The 24029-nt window shown below is 42.7% G+C and overlaps 1 protein-coding gene across 46 annotated transcripts in view; it reads right to left on the bottom strand.

Moving 5' to 3' along the window:
- LPP (LIM domain containing preferred translocation partner in lipoma) overlaps positions 1–24029 on the bottom strand; it is a 657925-nt gene that overhangs the window by 462250 nt on the left and 171646 nt on the right. For 7 of the 46 annotated variants that reach the window (XM_072752468.1, XM_072752446.1, XM_072752447.1 and 4 more), the window contains one exon: positions 1776–1849. The exons of the other annotated variants lie outside the window; for them this stretch is intronic. The gene's annotated coding sequence lies outside the window, so the exon portion shown is untranslated. The remainder of the gene's footprint in view (positions 1–1775; positions 1850–24029) is intronic. 46 annotated transcript variants of the gene reach the window in all.

The raw sequence follows: 24029 nt of genomic DNA on the forward strand, positions 1-24029 counted from the left end.
AAAACCGAGAAGCTGATTAGATGAGGAGTCCAACAGCATGGCACAGTCGGGATCGCTGATCTACATCGCCGCCACACCTCGGGGGCACCTGGCCTGCAGGATGGGCATCCCGCCTCCCACACGCAGGGCTGTGCGGCCTGGGCAAAGCTCCTGAACTCTCAGTGCGTATGTGATTCTTCACGGGTAAAGTGAAGATTATGGTAGCCTTCGGTCAAATGTGAGTTCTGATTAGTAATCGGTGACTAAGCCTGGGAGAAACAGAACACGGCCTAACAGGACCACAAAGGCCAGAACACGAAGTGCCCGACTTTGAACCAGAGTCCAAGTGCTTCTTTTACAAAAAGTACAACTCAGGCCCCGGGGAGGGAAGGGACACGCCCACACCCCCTGGGAAAGTCACCTTACTGATCCCGGGGACCACCAGGCCCCCTGACCCATGGTGCTGGGCGCTGTTCACCAGCACACAGAGCTGCTGGCCACGTTGTTTGCTAATAGAGGGAAGATGCTTAAAATGGTACCTGGCTCAAAGGCAGCAGCGTGCATGTGTTTGTTATCACTGCTGAGGATAATGATGCCGGAATAAATAACATATTCATAGGGTGTTTTGTGGTTTACAAAGCCTATTTGTATCCATTATCTCATTTAATCCTCTCAACAACTCCAGGAATCATGATCCCCCAAGCCCTGCAGAGATGGGGTCAGATGAGGCTCAGAGAGGTCTCTTAGTTTCCCCAGGAATCCCAGAGACTGGGGGCAGAGAAGCGCAGCCCAAAACCCATGTTCCCCATCACCCAATCCAGTGCTCTTCCCTGTCCATGTTCCCACAGCACAGGTAACAGCTAGTACCAGACTAGAGATTTCTAATGGGAACAATCCCACGATCTCTACTCTAACAAATCCTCTTACCTAAAGGAAGAAATTCAATGGCATGAGAATTTCCTTTTGCTTTTGCTGCAGCTGGCTTAAACCTAGCAGGAGGAATGTCTTCTTTGGAGCCAAGCTTTCTCTCCTGTCTGTGGAATGAGATGGCCTTCCTGCTGAGCCATGAGTGCTGGGCAAGGAGGAGGCTGAAATTGGGAGGGAGCGGGGGCGAAGGAGAGAAATAACCACATGGTGGCTGATAACTAAGCCATAGTCCCAGGGCAGCTGGTGATGAGCCAGTTAACTACCACCTCGCAGGGGTGAATCCCTCAGCTGGAAATAAGACCAAGAGAGGACAAACTGGGCATGAGCCTCTCTTTCACACATATCTCCTCCACTGAAGTGAATACATTTTTCAAGCGAAAAGTAACAAAGGACAGGCTGGACCTGGATGACAGCCAAAGGACTAGGAAGGGTCTTCTTACCTTAAAAGTAAAGGAGCTTCTACTTACAGGCTTTTATCTTTCATCCATGTATGTACGTATCTATGCATGGATGCATCTACCTATCTATATCTAATCAAAAGAAGCAAATAACTCCTCTCTTTAAAAAAAATTATTTATTTGAGAGAGAGAGAGAGTGCTTGAGTGGGGGAAGCAGGGGAAGAGGGAGAAACAGAGTATCAAGCAGACTCCCCGCTGAGCACGCAGCCCATCCCACAACCCTGAGATTATGACCTGAGTCGAAACCAAGAATTAGATGCTGAACCAACTATGCCACCCAGGTGCCCCAATAACTCCTTTCTTTTTAAGAGTATACTATTAAAAAAAAAAGTTATGAAACAGGTAAATGAGAGACCTTGATTTTAGTTCTGGTTTTGTCACTGACTAGGACAGTGAATTAAGAAAGGTTACCAAAGCCTTCTGGGGACTTTTATTTCCTCATCTGTCAAGTGCAGGCTTGGGCAGATCAACAAGGACTCTTCAAGCTTAAAAAAAAAAGAAGAAGAAGAATAAAGCAAGCAAGCAAGCAACAAGCAAGCAAGCTAATATCCAAAGTAAACAGAAGAAAATGCCATAATAGTCAAAACCAACTTTTCAGAAAAGTTTTTTAAAAAGCGTTGTTTCCTCCATAAACCTTGGTTTTGAATGCAAGGAACATGTCACAGTTTAAAATCACCCATATTCGTGCCTTTGATGGTGAAAAAAGCCTACCACCAAAAGCCAACAAAGTTTTGCTTAAAAACAAGCTATTTTCAGGAACAACTCCCCAAGTTAAAGCCCTAATTCACAAAATTGGGTTTGGCTGGTATAACACTGTCTTCTTTCTGCAATTATTAGGCTCTAAAAGGTTTTTTTTTTTTTTTTTTTTTTTCCTTCTCTCCTAACAACATTTCATTTGCAAAGTGTTTGATCCTGAAATAAACCTGTAATTCCTCCTATGGTGAAGGGAGGGCAGACGAAGATCTGTACTGTACTCCAAATGACTTTATATCTCACAGGAGATCATTACAAGATGACAGTGTAAACCTTAAGAATTTTAACAATAAAGTCATGCTATCCAAAGAATGTTCCACAAAACTCGAGTCTGGAAAACTGTCTACAAAATGATTCCATTATGAAATAAATTTGACAAAACCTGAATTTAAGGAATGTTGTGGCTAATGCTTTTATCCACAGGACTTCTCCGAGTCATTCCTGCTGAAGATGCATGGTGAATCCCTAAGACGAGTGGCTATAAAAATAGCCGATTCCCAAACGGATCTGGCCATTTGTGGAGCTAGTATTCCATGGAACACATTTCAGGAAGTGCTGCCATGCAAATGACAATGGGTTATGACAAGGACAAAGCTTTATTCCTGGCAACATCTCTATCCCTGAAGGATAAGGTCTACAACTCAACTAGAAGCTTGTCTGTTTAACTCTACCTTTACTTACCCCAGATTTTATAACAGATGCAACAATAACTAACCAAAGCCTTTGACAGTCAAAGTAGTTTCCAGTTCTTGAGATTTTCTTGTCATATAGAAGGATCCTCATCCCAAGAGGCCTGGGTCTTCCCTATGCTACAGATATACTCTGATATCAGGCAATGCTAAGGGAACTCCTTTTTCCTTCTTCTCTTTCTCTCTTTCTTTCTAATTACTTATAGGCTTTACTCAGAATCTATTTTCTTTAAGGATGCATTTTCTCATCATCTTTCTGAGACAATGAGAAACTGTCAGGCAGAGAGCTCACAAGGTAATTGAGATCTGATACTCCCCCATCTAAGCAAAAGACTGCCGTGCACAACAGTATTTGTGTCAGGGCCTTGGTTTTCTCACACTCAGAATGAAGTAAGTGGATTTCATGGCCTTACATTTCATGATTCTTTGACTTTTGGGGCTGGTTCATCATTACCTCTGCAGGCAATGACATGGATGTTTTGAGCAAGGGCAGGGAGAAGTGCTTCCCGTGCTGGAATGGCACCCTCACAAAAAGCACTGCTTCGATAACTTTAATACTTGTAAGGGCATGTTCCAGGGTGCTGCTAAAACTCCAGGCTCAGTATTTTTCAACCACACCAAGTAATGTTTGGCCAGCCACAGGCACATTATGGTGCCTCACTGGGTCACTTGCTAAAAGTGACAGTAAATTTAAAACCACCTTGACATGGCAGAGAGCTGACGCAGAGCAGCCAGTGTGGAATCATACTCCTCAACCACCACAGGGCTGCTGGTAGCATTTCCACTTACAATGACCTTCTTCTACAGGAAAGGTATTTAAACACCCAGATCTATTGCCCAAGCAAGTAATGTATTCCAGGAAACACTCTCTTGCATGACCCCACCCAGATTTATTTTTAAAGGCAGAAGACAAGAGTCATCTTAATACTGGCTCCTAAGAAAAATAGAGATGGGGGGGGAGGATACTTTGATATTTAAAGGGGGGGAAAAAGCAAAAGTGCTTATATCACCCCTAAAAGTGATCTGAGAGAAAAAGATAAAGAGCACTCAACAGTTTTCATTATAATCCCTCTACAAGCATCCAAGATCTCCTGTCTTCATACTTCCTAGTCTTTTTCTCTTCCATTCCCACCTAAAAGCAAATCCCCTTTCAGAGACACTTAGAAAATAAGGGGGCAGGGGGATTGGTGGCTCCTCTGTCAACTTTTTATACAGAACTCAGAACCTCACTCACAAACTCACTGGCTTTCCAGGGGAGGTTCCATCCCATGATAGCAGCTCTCCAAAGGGCCTGGATGGTGCCCAGAGGGCAGCACATGGGAAATTCAAAGAAAATCAGGTGTAGTTCACACCCTCCACTTAGCCTGGGAAGGCTTTTCCCCTTTGCTACCAGGTCAAATTCCACCCAATGTTCAGGCCTCACATGTTTCTTCCTCCAGGCAGACTTCCTTCATTTTCACCACATTTGTCTCCAATCCCACCAAAACTAACATATCTCTCCTTTAGTGGACACAAATCCCTATATCAGAGGATATTACCTAAATATCATAGCTCTTATCTAGCCAACTCTCTCTCCAATAAGAGTCACCTGCATTAATTTGACCAACCCACTCTCCTCCCCCAAAAAATCTCTTAAGGGCAGAGACAGGGTAAAGCTAAATTCATTGAATATAAAGATAAAACCTGTCTAAAGAGTTAAGACAAGTATATAAATAATTATCATATGGGAAAGACTCTATTCGAGAGAAGACAGGAACAGATGAAAGACTCCAGGCTGAAAGCTCAGCAAGGCTGTGTCGCATGTGTGTTAAGGCCCTCCACACGCACAATGCCGGGTCACTTAAGAAACACAACAGTGACTGAGCATAAACTAAGTCACGCAGGACCTTAAACATTTCCCAGGTACTAACTCCTAGAATTCTCAGAGTAACCTTGGAGGTGGTAGAGTTTTCACCTCTTTTAAATAAGGGGATGAGGCAAATGATTTGCAGAGAGAGCATGCAACTCAACAGAACAAACAGCAGAACTGGCTTCAAACCTTAGCAAAGAGACTCCAGCCAATGCACCGGACCATCCTGCTCCAGTGTTGCTGCGGCAGGCTTGCCAACATCCCACACGAAGGAAGTGGCATGTGGTACTTTCTATATAACCCAAAGGAAAGATTTCTGGAAAAAGGCCTAAGAAATGACATCCTATCAGTAAAGGGAAAAGTACGGGTAAACATCACATTCTAGATGTCTGAACCTGCATTCACAGAGAGAGGACACTCCTGGATTTTGAGAGCAGAAGACTCAAGCCACTGATGGGGATGCAGCCTTTTCTAATTGACCAGACTTCCTCAATCTGGGACTTACTCAATCTTCGCAATGAGCAGTGAGGCTGAATCTCTCGTCACGCTGGTACTTTGTGAGTGATAGAAACGTGGCTGTTACCTTGACTGTAAACATTAGAAATGCCTTGTGATGATCTGACCAGCCTTTTTCCTTCCAGAAAAGGTTAAAGGCCTTTTAGCAAAGAACTAGATGTGAAAAATCGAACTTAAATGGGGAGAGAGAGCATCTTGTGGCCAATCTTAATGATACTTAATTCTCAGATGAGGAATTTTGTAGTAAACAACCTCTTGATTCTGTGCAAAACATTTTTAATTTCATGCCCTGCTAATCACACAGCTGTTAAATTTCCCTTCCCATCAGTTGTAAAAAAATAAATAGATAATAATTGTAATAATAATTTAAGAAACAGTTGGGCCTCAAACAAAATTTGAACCCTAATGAATTTTCCCATCTGGAATTAATAATGTAGTGGATGGTGAAATTGCCTGGATTCAGTTGATGTAAAGTTATATTACATTATTAAAAGTATCAAAATGTAAGGCTCTAAACATCAACGGTTGCTAACATGTCAGCCACAGAATGTAAAGTCTACCTTGAGTTTTCAGACAAGCCAGGCACCTGATGTTTCATTCCAACAGATTTTAACAACCTGTTTCCTTTCGCTGTGACCTTATCTCCTCTAGGCTGCAAAGGCACTATACGCATGTAAGTACTGACTTGATGATCCAAAGCCCAGAGAAGAGAAAGTAGTCTCTTCATATCGCAAACACATCAATCTAATCAATACAAGGAAATTAAAAAGCTGCCTTAAATGTTGCATGTGAAAATAAGAGCTGAGGAGTAAAAGATAGAAGGGCGTTTTAAAGTATTTGGGGATAAGAGAATGAGGTAGTTCAAAGGAGTATGGTAGTGAGGGTAAACCAACCGTGCAGGAAAGACAGGATAATAACCAGAAAGAAAAAAAAAAAAAAAAAACTCAAGCAATGGAACATCATGTGAAGAAGGAAGGGACGCATGTACTAATAGAAATAAAATAAGCATAGTCAGTTGGACCAGAATATCAGCAGGAGATCTTCTCATGTTTCTGTGCATTGACACTTTTCCCATAGCTTTGGCCAAAGGACACGGTAGGAAATGCCTAGAGCACTAACGTACGGTCTCTTCATCTGGCTTATTCCAACCTATAAGTCTGTTTGCTGCAATCCTTCCAGTTCTTAAAGGTGTGCTCAAATGTCACCTCCTTTGAAAGCTTTTCCCCCATTCCACACCCACTGAAACCTTCCTCCAGGCTCCCTCAGCATGATGCCTGTATCTCTCCGTTGTCAACTCTGTCGTTGTGCTTAGTGAAATAACTAATTATTTATGTGTTTGGGTCTCCCACTGGATTGTAAACTCCAGGAAAGAAGAAATCACATTTACCTATATTTCTATTCCTCAGTGCCAAGTTTAGGCTTTGCATAGTAGGCACTTAGGGGATGGGTATACTTTCTTTAAAAAAAAAAATGAGAAGAGAATACTTTCTTGTTACAGAAAACTGAAATTTAAGGATTTAACAATTTACCCACTAGCGATCACCCTACAAACCCCTATAAATGACAACCACTATCAATATTTCATTACTACTCTCAAGTTTCCCTGAAAAGCTCAGAACATGAACACGATTTTCATAATTGTTATCCTAGTCTGCCTAAAGACAGAACAGTAAAAACATACATTGCGCTTTTCTGTCCTGAGCACAGGCTCTCAACTGTTGGTGCAAGAATCATTTCCAGGAACCTACAGTGCTTTCTTGAAATCCCAGAATCCCTCCAGTCAACATTTCATTAAAACAATCGCGTTTCCTTCATACTTCATCATTGATGATACAGTGAATGAGTCAACTCTACAAAATACAAACAATAATTGACTATGAACATAACTGTATTGCATAGAACTTGAGATATCACTATCTCATTTGCTCTTCTTTGCAAGCTTCTGCAACACAAGAAATAGAATAATTGTCTTAGAGATGAGGAAACTCAACTCCACAAGATATGATTTATCTCCAAAACACAAAGCTCATGGAGGCAATGACAAGATGTGAACTCAGGATTCAAGATACTGAATCTCCATCCAAAGTTGTGTTCATTTATACAGTGTTGTTTCTCTTATCTGAAAGTGTGTACTTAGATACCAGAAGTCAGTAATGGAGCCCCTGAGAGACTTACATAAATGAAAAAGTTACCTAACTCAGATAAAGTTTGAGATGGGTTCCATGAAAATATAAAAGAAGAAGAAAGAGAAAGAGAGAAAAAAAGAAACTACTTTGGGTTAAGACAGTCAGTTAAATTTCCTGGAAAACAGGGGTCTTGAACTGTACTTAAAAGGCATACTAATGAAAGTAAGCCCACAAACTGACAGTTTCATAATCATCCAGAAGCTCATCAGAAATACAAATTCTCCCACACTATGCTCTCAGACCTACTGGACCATAATCTCTGAGAGTGAGTATAATCTACCTCTCTAATGTATATCACTTTACAGCAACTGAGTCCTCCCAGGTGTTACCAGTGTATGCTAAATTTGAAAAGTACTGCTTGAAAGTTAAGACAAGGACCTGGATAAGTAAAAAGGTAATGGGTCGGTTCTAGGGGTGGGGGAATGACATTAAAAATAAGGAGGCCTAGAATCTAGAAAACTCAAAATATGTCAGCAAAGCAGATTGAGAACAACGGCTAGAGAAGTAGCATCCCCTGAGGGACTGGGTCTGAACACATTCCTTTGTAGAGAATGCCCAATGCAGCCACCCAGGGCCTTGTGAGCACGTGGACTCCACAGCCACTCAGCCCAAGCTCTGAGTCTGGAGAGAAAGCACGCACACATAAAGAACAAGATCACCATGCAATTCAAGACAAGAGGCCACACATGGCTGAGAGACTGTTAGGAGGAGAAACTCTTGTACAACCCGGAGGAACTCAAGTTCACCAGGCACATGAGAATGGAAAGGAACATGGCAAAGGTCCGGGAGATTAAAAAAAAAAAAAGAAAATTCATAATCCTGAGCCAGTCAGATGGTTGAGGGGATTAGGTGAGGCAGTTTTACAAGGCAGCTCCTCCCGTAGGGTCTGGCACAGGGCAGATGCTCAACGCCGCCTTCCTCTCCCTGTCAGGCCAATGGAGGGCGAAAGAAAGACCCTAGCATGGAGCCCTCTCTGGGGATATGTGGTGAGCTACTGCCATTGATGCTGTTTTCTCAAAAAAGGTTCACAAGGCAGTCTGCTAGGGGAGTTCCTGTGGTTGGTGTAAGCAACACACGGGGGCACATTCCATTTCAAGACCCAAGGCTCCTTCACTTCCGGCTTCTCACTCTTACTTTTTCAGAGAGGCCACAGGTTCTCAAGTTTATCTTGAGCGCAGCTCTCCTTCTCAATGACACGTAATTTCTACAGGCAAAAGTGCTCTAACTTCTTCTTTCAGATGGGACTTCCGGCTGCCCTGAGAATGGACTTAGCTCTAGTACTTAGATGATCTGTCAGAAAAGGGACACGAATCCACACATCCATCCAGCTGGTTGGCTGGGGGGTCTCCCCACCACACCCAGTGTACGTCTCCTAGGGGCGGTAACTAGGGTTGCTCAAAGGCAAAAACCAAGTTCCAGAGTCAAATGAAAGCAAGACAACAGTTGTCCCACAGGGCTTCCTAAAAGAGCCTCAGGTACATTGTCAGTACCTAAGAGGGCGCCAGAGTATGTGGCATATCCCAGGCTTGTGTGACCACTCTCCTCAGAGTGGTATCAACTTGGACTAGTATTTATGGACCATGCAGAAGAAATGATGACTCAAGGCATGATAATAGAGGAGGCAGGCATTAGCTACCTGCCTATAGCCACCTCCCGGAAAGAATGTGCGGCTGCTCAAGGTTTTTTGTTATACTTTTATCATCTTCCCATTCACCACCCTGCTCACGGTTTTCTCGGCTCCCTTCACAACCCCTTTCCTTTCCCCCTGCCTCCACACACAGGATCTGCTAACCTAATCAACACTTGATGAACACTTGATGCTCCACCAGCCTGCACACACTGGTACCTCAATTTTATCATTCATCCCATTTGCTTCGAAGGCATCTCCCTTTACCAAAAGCCCATCCATTCAAGGTTCACCTAAATGTCACTGGTGCCATGAAGACTTCCTTGAATCTCCTGCCCTGCATCCCAGTTGGAAGCAGTGGTTTTTTTTTTTTTCCTTCTCTGAATTTTCTCTTCAAGGTTCTACTTTCTACTTTAATTTATAACTATCTGTGTGCTGTCTCCCCTTCACCCTGTGGTTAACCCCTCCCCTAACACTTCACTCCTGTCATCTCGTTTCAGCCTCACAGCATGCTGGAAGACAGAACAGGCAGGTATAATCATCCTCGCCACACAGAGACAATAGAGCTTAGTGGTTAAGAGAGCAGTTTCTAGAGCCAGACGATCTGAGTTCAAGTCCTGACTTTCCTTTTTATGAACGTGGGACCTGGAGCAAGCTGTGTAAAGTCTCCGGTTCTCATTTTTTCCTCTGTGAAAACGTAGGAATAACCCTCCTCAGAGAGTGGCTATGAGGACTGAGTGAGGTGATGATGCTGAGTGCTCACAATAATACCTAACTCAACAAGCATTAATTAAGTAAAAGTTCCAGGGAGTGTAGAAGTGGCTGGGTCAGAATTTTCCAGATTTCAGTCATGCTTCTTCCCTCAATAATGGTATCTTTCAGTATTGCTCATCTGTTCAGTAAATATTTATTCAGCTCATAAATGAGCCAGGCATGACTCTGGACAAATGAGAAACAAAGACAGACAAGGGTCTGAACTCAAGGTCCTTACACTCTAGCAAGAGAAAAAGGAGGCAGAAAGGAGTCGATGCAAAAATAAGATAACTAAACAAACAAGATAGATGAGTGCTTTTGCTTTGGGTTCATCCCATGTCACCTCCCTCCATCCCAACAATCCCTTGCAGTATTCCATGTTGATTAAAAGTATACACAGAATGCTTCCCGCATGATTTGAAACTATATTTCTAGAACTCAACATTTGCTTAGAACATTTTGCCTGATTTCACCAGTTTCTTCAGGGAATGAGCCAGGAATCACTCCGGGGTTTTTCCTAATGATCCTACGCATGCATTTTGGGTCATCCCTTCCCTCATCCAAATAAACCCAGGTGCATCCCCGGTGGCTGATATGTGACTCAATAAAAGAACATTCTGTCTTGGCACTCGGCTGCTGCTTCTGGACTCACACCGCTTTTATGAGATTTATTACCAGAGAGGCATTTCACTAGAAGAAAGTGTCAGGCACAGAACTGGAGACTGGACCATTCTCTCCCTTCAGGACTTCAGCTATTAAAAGAGTTAAATCAAACTAATCCCATAATTTGAGTCCTGAGGAACTTTGAAAATGATGCTTCTGCATCTAGCAAAACAGACATTGATCGTCTCTGCCATCGTTAGGACATGTTTTTTTATCTGTGAGAAATATTTTCTCCAATTTGATTTTATTATGCTCATACTTAAAGGCTTTTCTATAGTGTTACTAAGTCACGTGCCTCAATCACTTGTCATTCTTGCAGTTTCTGCCTTGGTTTGCTAATCCACAACTCTGTATTCTCCTACCACACCATTCTCGAGGGTACACACAGGAACTTGCCCTGCACAGTGGATCGAGGTCGTGGCAATTACATATGAATGGGGTGGAGGAAGGGGCAAGTAATGGATAAATTAAAAATCCAAGTTTTGGGTAAACACCCCCCTCCAAACTAGCTGAAAGTCTCTAACCTAAAGAGTAACCTTCATATCCTTGACCAGAAGCACACAAAATACCTGCCAAACTTCTATCCCATCCTCTGCCTAGACTTGTGGCAAGTCATGGTCTTTGCTGACCCGAAAAGCTGCTGAATTGGAAAGTAAGTTTATTAAGACTAGAAATATGTAAGGATTAAAGTCAAACACAGATGTGATCTCAGTTGGTGGCCCCTCCTTCGAATCTCAGTATGGAGAGCCCTTGGCCATTGAAAGGACTTCCATGCAGGCCTCCTGAATGCACAAGGCTGAACCCAAGGTCAGGTCTGTGCCAGATCTGTTGGTGTGCTTGCCCACCAAAAACTCACAGGAAATGAGCCACAGGGCCAAAGAATCCCTGACTCTAGGTCCATCTAGTAGAGCAGTGCCAACAGGTAGCCAAAGTGGTTATTTAAGCAGTGGAGCATTCTACTTAAATGAAATAGCACATAAAACTAAATTAAAACAAATTCAAGAGCGCAGCTACTCAGGTAGAAAGGCCCAGGGTACTCACTATTCACCCTATAACCCAGTATCCGAGGCCACTGGACTCTGAGGCTGGTTCCTTGAAGCATAGATTAAAAGTTCACTGTTTTAATCTAATTTCAAACTTAAAAATTCTTCAGGGAAAACTGAGGCCCAGAGATTAAGAGCAGCCCACGGACACAGTTACCAAGTAGCACAGCCATAAATTCTCCCGAGAGAAATCATACCGCATTTTCCAAAATGTAAAACATTTATGGTCTATGATTTCTACCCTTTTAATAGGATGAAGAAGTTGGTATAATCACTGTGCCAAACAAAATTTAAAAATGCATCCAAGGTTAAAGAGTGGTCAATAGCAAATAAGGACACCTTAAATTATACCCTGGGGCTCCCAAATTGTGGAAACACAAAACATTCATTCTCCGTGTTAAAGTTTCAAGTACTGATTCTGCAGTGAAAACAACAAAATTACAGTAGGGGAATTTTGTTTTATTTTTTTAGCCACTATACATAAATGTGTCAGGCACGAAATCAAACCACTCAAAAATCATGTGAAATCCATTCAGTTTTAAGTACAGAAAAACACAGCATTTGTGAGGTGTGGGAGACACGTAACCTAAATGTGCTCCTTGGGTTAGTAACTTGAACTAGGAATTCACTAAAAAAAGTGTGAGGAGCCTACAAGAGAGAACACTGAGCAAAAACATTGTGAGACACATTTGATATAATAGTCACATGATTAACAAACTGTCACATCAAACTTTCCTGCAATGTGGGAACACTTTGACACTTCATATTTTTAAAAACTGACATTTTGATTCATTACTGTAAATAGCACGTTGGGTTAAATATTGTGACAAGGAACAGATCATATATATATGTACATATATATGCACTCTATATATTACATGTGTATATTTTTCCTAGCTCTGTAACATTTTGAAATATATGAAACCTTTTCCTACAGTAACAGTTTGGGCCAGTGTGTAAACAGGCTACTGCACTCCTAAACCACCCCTTTCTCTTGTTAAGTAGGCAGATGGACAATGTTTCTTCATTTCCCCAGAAAGTGAATGAAGCAGAGGGATTTCAAGAGCAATAGGATGACTTCTAAAGAGATTCCAAATAAGCCTGTCAACATCAAGCAAAGGACGTGATAAAAGATGTTTTAATTTACTGCACCTGAAGTCGCAAAATCATCGTCACCAACGCACAGAAAACATTTCTCCTGTCTTCAGGGTGCTTCCATCTACTTAGAGAAACGCGCGCACACAGGCAATTCTAAAGCAAGGTAAACTGCTTCAAACATACAAGAAAGGCACAAAGTGCTGCTTTTCTTTTTCCTTTTCTTTTTATTTAGGGTGCATTATTTATAGTAAATAACATGTTCTCTTAGCCATTGCTAGAGTAAACTGATTCAGCTCAATTAAAGTATAGGCACCCATGGGGGGGGCTCAAAAATTTAGAATGACTGCAAGAATGCTCATATACCCAAGACAAACTTTCTTCTCGAAGAAAATATAGTTCGATTTCCATTTAATACCAAACAATACAACTCTCTAACTTTTCAATTTTACCTACAACTCTAGAACAAAAGGTAAAATAGTCATCTCCCTGAACATTCAAGTTTAAATTTCAATTTTTCCCTTGATAATTCCAAAGTTAGTACGTACTTTCAAAGTATACACAGCTTTATTAAAGACCCAGAAGCTAATCTCACTCACACATACACTCTCTACAGAGATAGACTTATATTTGTCTTATGTATTCAACTTTGTCTCTGGACATTATACCATTATTATTCAACTCACCCTTCTCCTTACACACCTGGAGAGTTAGATACAAAAAGGAAACACGAGATATATAGAAATAGATGTAGATATTGATATATAGATATATTATGAGATTATACTCACTACAAATAAGATTTGCCTCTGTTCTGAAATTTAAATTAGGCAATGGTATCCTTCCTGAGCACATAGATAAAAAAGAAGACTGTTCATATTGATAGTTTTTGAAAAGGGATGTAGAATGTTATCAAACTCATCCAAATCCTACAGAAGTTTGGATAGCATGATGGATATCATCTATTGAATATGGCAAATGTTGAGAGGAACCTATAAAACAATATCAACCAAAATCTAGGCTTCTGCTGCAGCGTTCAAAGATTCATATATCCTGGGGCAGCCCAGGTGGCTCAGTGGTTTAGGGCCGCCTGCAGCCCAGGGAGTGATCCTGGAGTCCCAGGATCGAGTCCCACATCGGGCTCCCTGCATGGAGCCTGCTTCTCCCTCTGCCTGTGTCTCTGCCTCTCTCTCTCTCTCTCCTTCTCTGTGTCTCTCATGAATAAATAAATAAAATCTTTTTTAAAATTTCCATTAAAAAAAAAGATTCTTATATCCTTTTGTAACCAAAAATAGTGGTCTAGTTTTGTTCTTAGCTAAATTAGTCAATTCATTTAGGACAGAGGGTCTTCTATCCCCCTATGCTAGATGTATCCAAATTTATTAAAACTTTAAAAATTCTTATACTCTATTCTGAAATTTATCTCAAATTAAACAAATTAAAGCATATGTAAATGCACTATTTGTCCAAAACATGATGAGAAATCACTGTTTGAACCTGAGGCCTCAATTATTTTTCCAAACTCTTAAGGATGTGGGTTACAACCTTAAAAGGCTAGATAGAGACTCCTCGAGAGAAGGCTGAACCACTCTCTATAGAACAACACTCTCTCTATAAGTAGTGGTGAAGAATAGAAGTAACATTACATTATTTGAAAACAGAAGACCTAAATGCAAATCAAATCTCCACCATTTATTACTTGAAGTGAACTTGGGCAGGTGCCTGACTCATTTCTTCTCTGTAGAATAAGGATAATACTGAGTTTTATGGAAATTAAGAACATATGAGAAATCACACAGAATCCAAATTGGTGACAATGCTGTTCCCCAAAATCATCATTTGCCAACTTTCATTGTCAACTAAAAAAATATCTTAAGAGGTCATCTGAACTCAACCTAGTTTATCTCAACAAAGATTCATGGTATGCTCATCATAAGTGATTTAGGTCTATGCCAGATGCCATGTTTGAAAGGCAGCAGGGAGGGAGGAAAGGAGGGAGAGGAAAGAAAAAAGAAAAGAAGAAAAATCCCTTCTACCCCTAGGGTCCTGCAATCTTGTGAAGGAGACAGTGCCTCATATCTGAACTATCTACAGAATGCTTAACACCATATAATAAAGTACCTGCCAAGAAAGGATGGTGCTGACAGTGGCTTCGGTGAGCCTACAAGACATTAGGAAAGGGTTCAGGGCAATTAAGAACAAGACATCTGGGATCCCTGGGTGGCGCAGCAGTTTGGTGCCTGCCTTTGGCCCAGGGCGCGATCCTGGAGACCTGGGATCGAATCCCACGTCGGGCTCCCGGTGCATGGAGCCTGCTTCTCCCTCTGCCTGTGTCTCTGCCTCTCTGCCTCTCTCTCTCTCTCTCTCTCTCTCTCTCTCTCTCTGTGACTATCATAAATAAATTTAAAAAAAAAATTAAAAAAAAAAAGAACAAGACATCTTTCCCTTGCCCCTTTAAGTGTTTACTTCTTTCTCAATGACATCATCTGTGGCATCAGATAGGAAGAGTTTCTGCTGATGGTCACAGCTGAGTGGCACCTCAGACATTCACTCTGGGCAGCTATCAGCCCCACACTATCCTATCCGTAACTCCCCATCACTTCCTCATTCCTCTCTCTGCACGGAGTTCCTCCCCCGTTCACTTCCCCTCCCCATTCCTAGGGACCAAGACGTCCCCAGGCCTGGCTCATCTCCACCCACAGCCTCCTGGGCTGAAAAGGGCCCTCAAGCAGGGGAAGCATGACATAGTAGTAACAGGATGGAAATCAGGAGACCCAAGTTCCTGTCCCAGCCTCGTCTCTACGTCACTCTGGGACCTTGAGCAAGTCACTGCCACTCAATGGGCCTCAGTATTCTCACCCAGCAAATAAGTAAAGGATATTTAAAAGCCCGTCCTACTCCCAAATGTTCAACGTCTGTGTCCTGACCTACAGCTTCCAACAGTTTCCAAGTGACAACTGGGGCTCACCAGTCACACGGCTTCTGAAGAGGCACTGACATGACCACATCGACGGTTTCTATTGTGGGGAAGGTCAGGGGCTCCTTCAGAAAATAGCTGATCTAAACAGAGCCCAAGGACTGTCATGGCAACACTGCTCACAAGCTGCCAGAGGTAGGGAGGAAAAGCAGCCAATATGCGTGTGCAGCTGCCACATTTCAGAGCAGCGCTCAAACCTCGTTAATATCATCTTGCTTAATACCAAGTCCCATAGATCATAAGCTATTTTTACTATGTATTTAACAGATTTGTGTCTCGTCTTCCCTGCCAGCATTTTCACAGTCCGGCACAGAGGACTCTGCATCAGAGAGCCCTCGGAACCTCAGGCCACCCAGGGTTAGCTCAGGAGAAGGAGAGACAGGGAAAAGAAAACAGATCGGGGGCAGAAATACACAGTCTGTGGGTGGGAGGCTTGAGGAGAGGAGGGAGGAAGATGTAATAAGAGCAGGTACAAGCCAATACTACCAACACTCATGTGTGAGGCACTCGGGTCTGGTTCTCCCGAGACTCATCTGTACACTTGGGAGGACACAGGTCCACCCACCCCAGTCTTGGTCACAATGCTGGCTTGCTTCCACTTATCTTCACAGTCAGCGAACCTTAAAACAAGTTGAGTGTGCAACTTTGCAGAGCTCTATGCCCACATTCCGGGAGGTAAGGGCCCATCTACTACAGTACGCTCATCAGAGCCCTAAGGAAGGGCTTTTGCTAAACATCCTGATTACAACCTGGCCCCCTCATGCAGAGTGCAAATTCTAGCTTATGACCACCGACCAAGCTAACCTCTGCCAACGCATCTGTCACGGGGCCCGTCGCATAATAGATACCCAATAAATGTCTGCTCGTTTCTCTTGGTTTCATACAGCGGCAGTGTCCTGTGTGCCACCTTTATTCCTAAGGGTCATCAGGGAAACGAGGAACCCAGTCAAGGCCTGGGTGGTAAGCAGGAATTCTGTCCCTCTATCACTTAGCCAGATAAGGATGCCATTCTCAGACCTGCAGCTAACTGAGGGGGTGAAGTGTGGCCAGTCATTTCTTCCCAGGGCTACAGACAGTTGTTAAGTCCCTCTCCATTTCTGCAATTCTAGATGCCTCTATATATGTCTCATATCCATCTTAAACCCAAGCAACATGGAGTGGGAAAAACTGTTGAAGAATATAGTTATGTGCTTCTTCATTGAACATTATGTCTAGGGCACTGCTGGGAGCTACATGAAATTCAGAGAAGCAGAGAGTCGTCTTTAGATTCAGAACCATTATAATCTGTGTGCAGGAGGGGCGGAGGTGTGTGTGAGGAAACATGAAAACATAGCCATCAAAAGAAAGTTTCATTATAAAACAAAGTCAAAGGCTAAGACTGTATTTCAGAGCCAAGAGGTACAGAGAGAAGGCTTTCCTAGGAAGAGGGCTTTGAGCTGTTCCTCCAGGCAGGACAGCAAGGCCCATATGACATGGAAAGAGGTGGCATTTTAGAGGAGTTGTGCAGAAGGGTCATCAGTACCTTAGATGGTTAAATGTCTTAGTTGTTTGATGTCTCAGATCACTTTAACATTCTGTGTTCTATGCAACAAAGGCCAGGATAATAGTGATCACCCCACCCACCCCTCATCAGGATGCTACACGGGGTAGTAGTTAAGGAACAGGACATGTGGGCCCTGGGCCCTGTCCATGGCCATAGTCAGCTGGCAGAGTCAAGCTAAATGGCTTATCTGGCTGTGGGATCGGAGATCTTAAAGGATTCCAGTTGGAGTTGAAGCTTGACAACCCTCTTGTCCAAAGCTCATGTTTTGCAGATGAGTAGACTGAGTCCCACCAGAGAAGAAGTGACTTCTCCCAAATGGATATTTCTGGTAGCCACTTCCTGTTCTCTGGACATGGCTGGTAATCACCTGCTTCTGGTCTTGCTGGTGGCCGATTCTGGCCTGCCAGAAATTTCCCTTCCACTTCCTGTGACATCCCATCAAAGTCCATGTAACCATCTTCCAAAGACAACTCCGATCCAGTTTCTATAAGAAACTCCCAGGTAGAAAGAGCTCCTCAAATTCTCTGACTCACAGAGTGTGAGTACTGAGCTCACACATCACACTGAGTCTCGGCTGGCCCTGACTCAAACTCACCTCCACATCCCTGCCACCTCCCTTTGTCCATTTCTTAGCAACCCACCCTGCTCGGTAGGTGCCAAGTAAATGTTTATTAGGTCAGGCTGGTCTACAGCATCACTTTTCTGACACTTGGCCAAGTACCTTCTCAAACATACCACGCTGCCTCTGATCACTCCAAGCCTAGAAGTGTGCAATCCCCAGAGCAGAGGAAACAGTTTCAACCACCTCCAAATCCATCAAACTATTTCCCAGATTGACTACCTATGGGGCAAGAGGGAAGAGACAGAAAAGAAAGGAGAGGAGAGGCAGAGGGCAAGGACCATACACTGGATAAACAGCCGTGCCTGTGAGTGGAGGGGCACGCGCAATATCATCCCAGCGTCATAAGGAAGAAACCGATGGCTGGCCCACAGTATCACACGGGTTCCCCAGGGGAGCATGCACATCCAGCGTAACAGGGTACGGTTTCTACTGCTGTAGAAAACCATCGGATGAACAGTCTCAACACGCAGCCATCGGCGGGGGAGACCCTGCGAGTCTCCAGCATCTGGGAGGGAGGCGTGTGGCAGCCACCGATGGCAGAGGCTGTGTACGAGGGACACTCAACAAGCAAGGTCAGAGTGAAATCATGGCAGGAGAACTGTGAGACAGAGCTGTGTAACTCCAGAGGCAACCCAACACACACATCAGATGGGAATTTTTAAAAATCTCTTTAAACACACGAGGACTCAGATGCCAGCACACACAGTGATGGCCCTAGCCAGACAGCAAAGGCATATTGGCACCACTGTAATTTGTCCATTCACCAATATGCTTCCCGAAAAACACCCATATGCTTTCTTTTAGCTTCCATATGCTTTTTTAGCAAGGAAACTAAAATATTTCATTAGTTTTGAGTAATTAATAATTACTTATTTCACAATAGTCATCCTCATTAAAATACGAAAATAACTGATTAAGCTGCAGGATCCTGGCTTTCAACTCAAGCTTTTTGCCTTTTTTTTCTTTTTTTTAAATTCTTCCCCTCTAGGAATTGAGTAACTGAGTAAAACAGCCAGTGTGGAAACATCCACACAATGGGGGAATGGGGAGTTCTCATACGCACAGCCCAGCGTGCCTCTCGACTGAGACATCATGGTTTAATGAAAAGAACATGGACTTTGTGAGCAGAAAGGCTTTGGGATCCAATCCCAGTTTGACCCCTGTGAGTCGTAGTTCTGAGGAAATGAAAGGCGTTGAAAAGATAAAGGCTGCTGGATTCCTTCAAGCCAGCCTTCCATGATTCCCAGGGAGCGACTTCACAGGCTTCCCTCTGGCCATGGTAAGGCATGGGTAAGGCATGCCCCCAAAAGGCTGGCAGGATGCCAGCCACTGGCACCAGGCCATGGCCAATGGCCTTGACATTGATCTCAGGCATAAAACAATGCTTCTGAAAGTCTAATGAGCATATGAACTACCTGGGGATCTTGTTAAAATGCAGATTCCAATTCGGGAGGTCTGGAGGGTGGCCTGAAGTCTGCATTTCTAACAAGATCCCAGGTGATGTCGATGCTCCTGGTCTTCAGACCAAACTTTGACAAGCAAGGGCCTAAGAAGAACTAAGATGAAATCAGGAAGTAATATCTGTCAAAGCAGGACAACCAGCCTGTGTGTTCAGGCTATGACGGGGATTACCAATCACATTAACCATAATGCCTCTGTATACTGAACTCATCCTCACAACAGTCCTGATTTCCATTTGACAGGCAACAAAACTGAGACCCAAAGAAATCAGGTAATGTATCGAAGGTCATGCAACTACTTATGCTGCATTCCCAATCCAGGTGTATCGACCTATGAAGCTCATGGGCTATGTGAGTGTGAGCCAGCGGAAGACAGAAAATCGAGGTCAACACTATCATAGAGGCTGGTATGAAGTCGGATTTTTATTCTGCCTCTGTTTCCCCACGGGTGAGGTGAAGGCCGTGCACCTGACAATCTTTGAGGCCTCTTTCACCTCTGGCACCAGTTTTCACTCTCATGGCTCGCACGTACATTCACAGTGGGTCACCGAGCGTTAAGCATTAGCTTCACACATGTGGCAGACATTACATCTTGGCACGATCCAAATACTAGCTGCTCACATCTGCATTTGTGCTGATCCATGCATGGTCAGGAGTCTCTGTTAAAAACTCCCACGCTCAGTATAACAAGGGAGAAAACAACAAACGGATTCCCCAAAGCATTGACATTCCAATCCAGTTGATAACTCACAGTTATCAGGGTACTATGACTCTAATCGGTTTTTGTCTCCTCCTCATCTCACTTACAAAAATGAAGAAATTGAGACCACTAACCTGATAGAGGTTTGAAGAAAAAGAAAAAAAATAAGTTTACTTATAATGCATTTTATACAATTGTCTAATATTTCTTAGTTTGCCTTAGGGTACCAGATAAGTATTTAATTAATAAATCATCGCCTAAATGATTCAGGATATGTGATCTTTTCCCTCTCTGAACTCTTCTGGGTCCCACTGACCATTTTCTACCAGGGATTTCTATGATTTACAGAATTTTCATTGTCCCTCTTCATATTCAGTATGATCTCTGGAGGGAATCACATATTTGGGACCAGATCTGGATTTGAATCCAGACTTTGCTGTTTATTAGCAGTATGACTGGGCAAATTACTCAACCACTCTGAGCTCAGCTTCTGTACATGAAAAATGGAAAAAAAAATAATCCTCTGTTTTGTAAGATTAAATGAAATAATATATTAAAATGGCTATCATTTACTGATTCTGGTTTAAAAGTAATTTGAGTGAGTGAATGAAGCGAGCAGAATAGCAGTTTCAACTCAACAGTCTGAGATATTTAACTGTCCAGGGTCATGCTTATAAATGAGCCTGACACTCAGAGTAGAACCATAGGTGAACTGTGGAAAAATCCAACAGCAACAGGAAATGTATGTCAGCCAAATGTCACCTCAGGCCTTCCATATTAAAGAACATCTTCTGCTTAACCTAGAATCTACATTGGCCTTCAGAAGGTCTACAAACCACCTAAAATTATAGACAACGTTTTATGCAGATGTGCATTTTTAACTATTTCATAGATTCACCTAAATTTTTAAACATTCCATAATCCTCTTCCCTACACTGTCCACCATAAACACACATAGGTACCACACACAAATTAAAAACTACTGTCTTAGACAAGTCCCTTGACAAAAAGAGACCTGTCAACAGAAGGGGAAAAAAAGGGTGTGTTTAATTTTTAAAAGGCTGAAGGATGCAAATACACTGTTTAACGCCCCTATGGGTAGTAGAAGCTTTGATGATGCACGCTCCAAACCACAGAAAGGCGGTTCTGGATTCAGGACCTGGCTCAGATGCACACTTGCTATGGGACCCTGGACTGATCAGAGACTCATGAAAATCAGAACTGAGAGAACCTCTGACATCATCTATTCCACCCCCCTTCTCTTCCCATTGCATAGATGGAGAAACTGAGGTTCGGGGCGAGGTCATTGCTTCAACAGAGTCGAAGCATAGTAATTAGAGCCAGAATTTGAACTTCAGACTGGGTAAAATGATTTCCACACTCTGTATTTCAGTATCAGAAGGTCCAAAATATGTGCTTAGATCCAGTGGCCTCTAAATTATCTTCTAAATGATGGATAATTACGACTCTCTCCTCTGGACCTGGAAATCTCATGAAAACATGAGTTTGGTTTTGGCAAAGATCATTCCAGCTGCTTCTCAGTCCCAGCCCAGTCCCATAAGAACAAGGCAGAGAGACAGTCTGAAAGAATGAGAGATGTTGCTATTAATCTCCTGTAGCACTGCACCTGGGAATTACAGGCCTTGAACTAGATTTCACTGTGTTGGCTATTACTCTCCTGTCCTCTTGCTTATTAATCCTTCATCTGTCTTCTCTTTATTAATGTTCCCCACTATGCACAGTAAACAGCCAGCTAGGCGCTCATCCTCAGCTTCCTATAATTCACTGGATCAAAAAAGGGCAGGAGGCGGGTGGAGGAAACAGAGGTGATGTCAGGGTCAAGTCATCCCTTACAGGAAGGACTGCAGGGGAATCCATAGTCTCCTAATAAAAAACAGACAGCAGAAGCCAGCCAGTAAGAATATTCTACTGCCCCACGGAATTAACAAAGATGGCTGGAATCCATTTTTGCTTTAAAAGCATCTCATATTCTTGCTTTGACACTGAGACAGGTTTTACCTGAAAAACAATGGCTCTTTAAATACTGGGAAGAGAAAGGACAGTTTATAGAAAGAGATATCTCTCCTAAAACAGAGATACGACTATGGAGTCAGAAGAAAAGTTCTAGGCCAGGATCTGCCACTAGCACCTTGATTCCAAATCTCAGTCTCTGAAATGAGGTAACCTGGCTAGGTTGGTTCTTAAAGTCTCCTCTGGTTTTGACATTCTGACCTCTCCTTACAGGTCAATGACTCAACCTACAGAAGTCAAACAGAAAAAGAACCCATAAACGCTAACCAGCGGGTAAGCCTCTAAAAATGAGACTCAGATGATGGAGCAGAGAAACATGGAGGAAGATGGGCATTTTTTCTTCCTTTCTAACCAGAAACTGAATGTTGCTGGAGGTTAGGGATGATCAGTGCATAAACATCCTACCCTAGTGTAGATATAATTCAAATCATTAACTGCTCTTCTGTATGTAAACACACACACACACACACACACACAAAACTAATAGAGAAATACCTACTTCCAAGCACCGGTTCTGTGGTAGAGTCATAAGACTTTCCTATGACTTCAGAAAAGTAACAGCAGGAGGAAGAAAAGACTGGCTAAGAAATGCAAACACAGACAATAGGACATTTGACTAGAAGTAATGCCATGATCAATTGGTCCAACTCCATCTGTTGTTAGATACTGAACTGGACCCTGGAGAGGGAAAGTGACTTGCCAAGGTGACACAGCCAGAGCTGGGATTATAATTAGATTCTCACGGCGTCTGGTTCACACAACACAACATAAAACACATGGCTTCGCTCCCCAAAACAATGCTATTCTATCTAGGTAACTGAGAAGCACTTTCATGTATAACTACTGCCTCAACCTCCACCTAAAAAAAGCAGTAACTGATTAATTTGACTTAAGGTAGACTAGGGCTGTTTCCATCAAATTATAATAAACAATCCACTCTAGCAATAGAGACAAGTCCATGATAATTAATTCAGTATTATTCATCCCTGCTAATGAATCACCCTGTGGAAAACAAGGATAATCAACCGTCTACAGGAGGCCAGAAGCCTATTCTTGTTCAAGTACAGATCTTGCCTATTCCAGAACATTGGGTATCAGCTCTAAATAGTAAACAGGGTATACTGTTTCAGATTCCATGAAGTGCAGCTTTAAATAGATTTGGTTTGGAAATGGAACAGGGGAACACACCACAGTCAGTGGATCAACGTTGAAAGCAGAGAAAAACATGATTACACTCATTAAGTGGGTACCTGTTGACACATCTACTGTCAAGTCTAATTATTTATTTAAACTGTTATTCTTTCTTCATTACTGCCACTGATACCAATTATTACCACAAGATGATTTTAAATTTCTACAACATGCCCCCAGAATATTTACTTCTCTACCTCCTAAAGGTTATTTGAGAAGTTTTTATCCTTCCCTGCCCACCAATCCCCACCTCCAAAATATTGAGGAAGGATGGATGGATGGATGGATGGATGGATGGATAGCTGGATGGATGGACAGCTGGATGGATGAACAGATATAGATGAAACCCCTCTGTCTCAGGAGCAATCATTTCTTAACCTCCCAAGGCTTGCTTAAACTCCAATTTGCAGTTTCAAGATGGGTTTTGGTGCAGAAGCGGGGCATGGTTACATAGTTTCAAAGCTTACTCTATTAATATTTAACAACTGGCATTTGGAGAAAAGTTAATATACCTGCAGCTTCTCTGAAGGAACCACTTAGCTCTCTGCCTAACAGGGCTATCAAAAACTATATTACATGTCTACAGGACATTCTTTTCTGATAGATTTATCCATGAAAATACATGAAATAAATTAGAAAGGAGTTTTTGCTGGAGTATTTTACAGACTAGAGAGGGACCCAAAAATGGGCAGGAATCATTCCTGTATTTTTGGTCACTACCATTTTTTATAACCTTCTCTGTTGTAGGACAGAGAGTAAAATCTAAACAATAAGTGGCTGCTCTGTCTTATTTAATTATAGAGGCGTTTCACAGTCCATACATGACCCCCCTTGTTTGCACATGGCATATTCTTTTTTTTTCCCCCAAAGAGTTTATTTATTCACTCATGAGAGACACACACAGAGAGAGAGAGAGAGGCAGAGACACAGGCAGAGGGAGGAGCAGGCTCCATGCAGGGAGCCTGAC

Source organism: Vulpes vulpes, chromosome 3 (genome assembly GCF_048418805.1).
Source record: "Vulpes vulpes isolate BD-2025 chromosome 3, VulVul3, whole genome shotgun sequence".
In the NCBI taxonomy this organism is placed as follows: Eukaryota; Metazoa; Chordata; class Mammalia; order Carnivora; family Canidae; genus Vulpes; species Vulpes vulpes.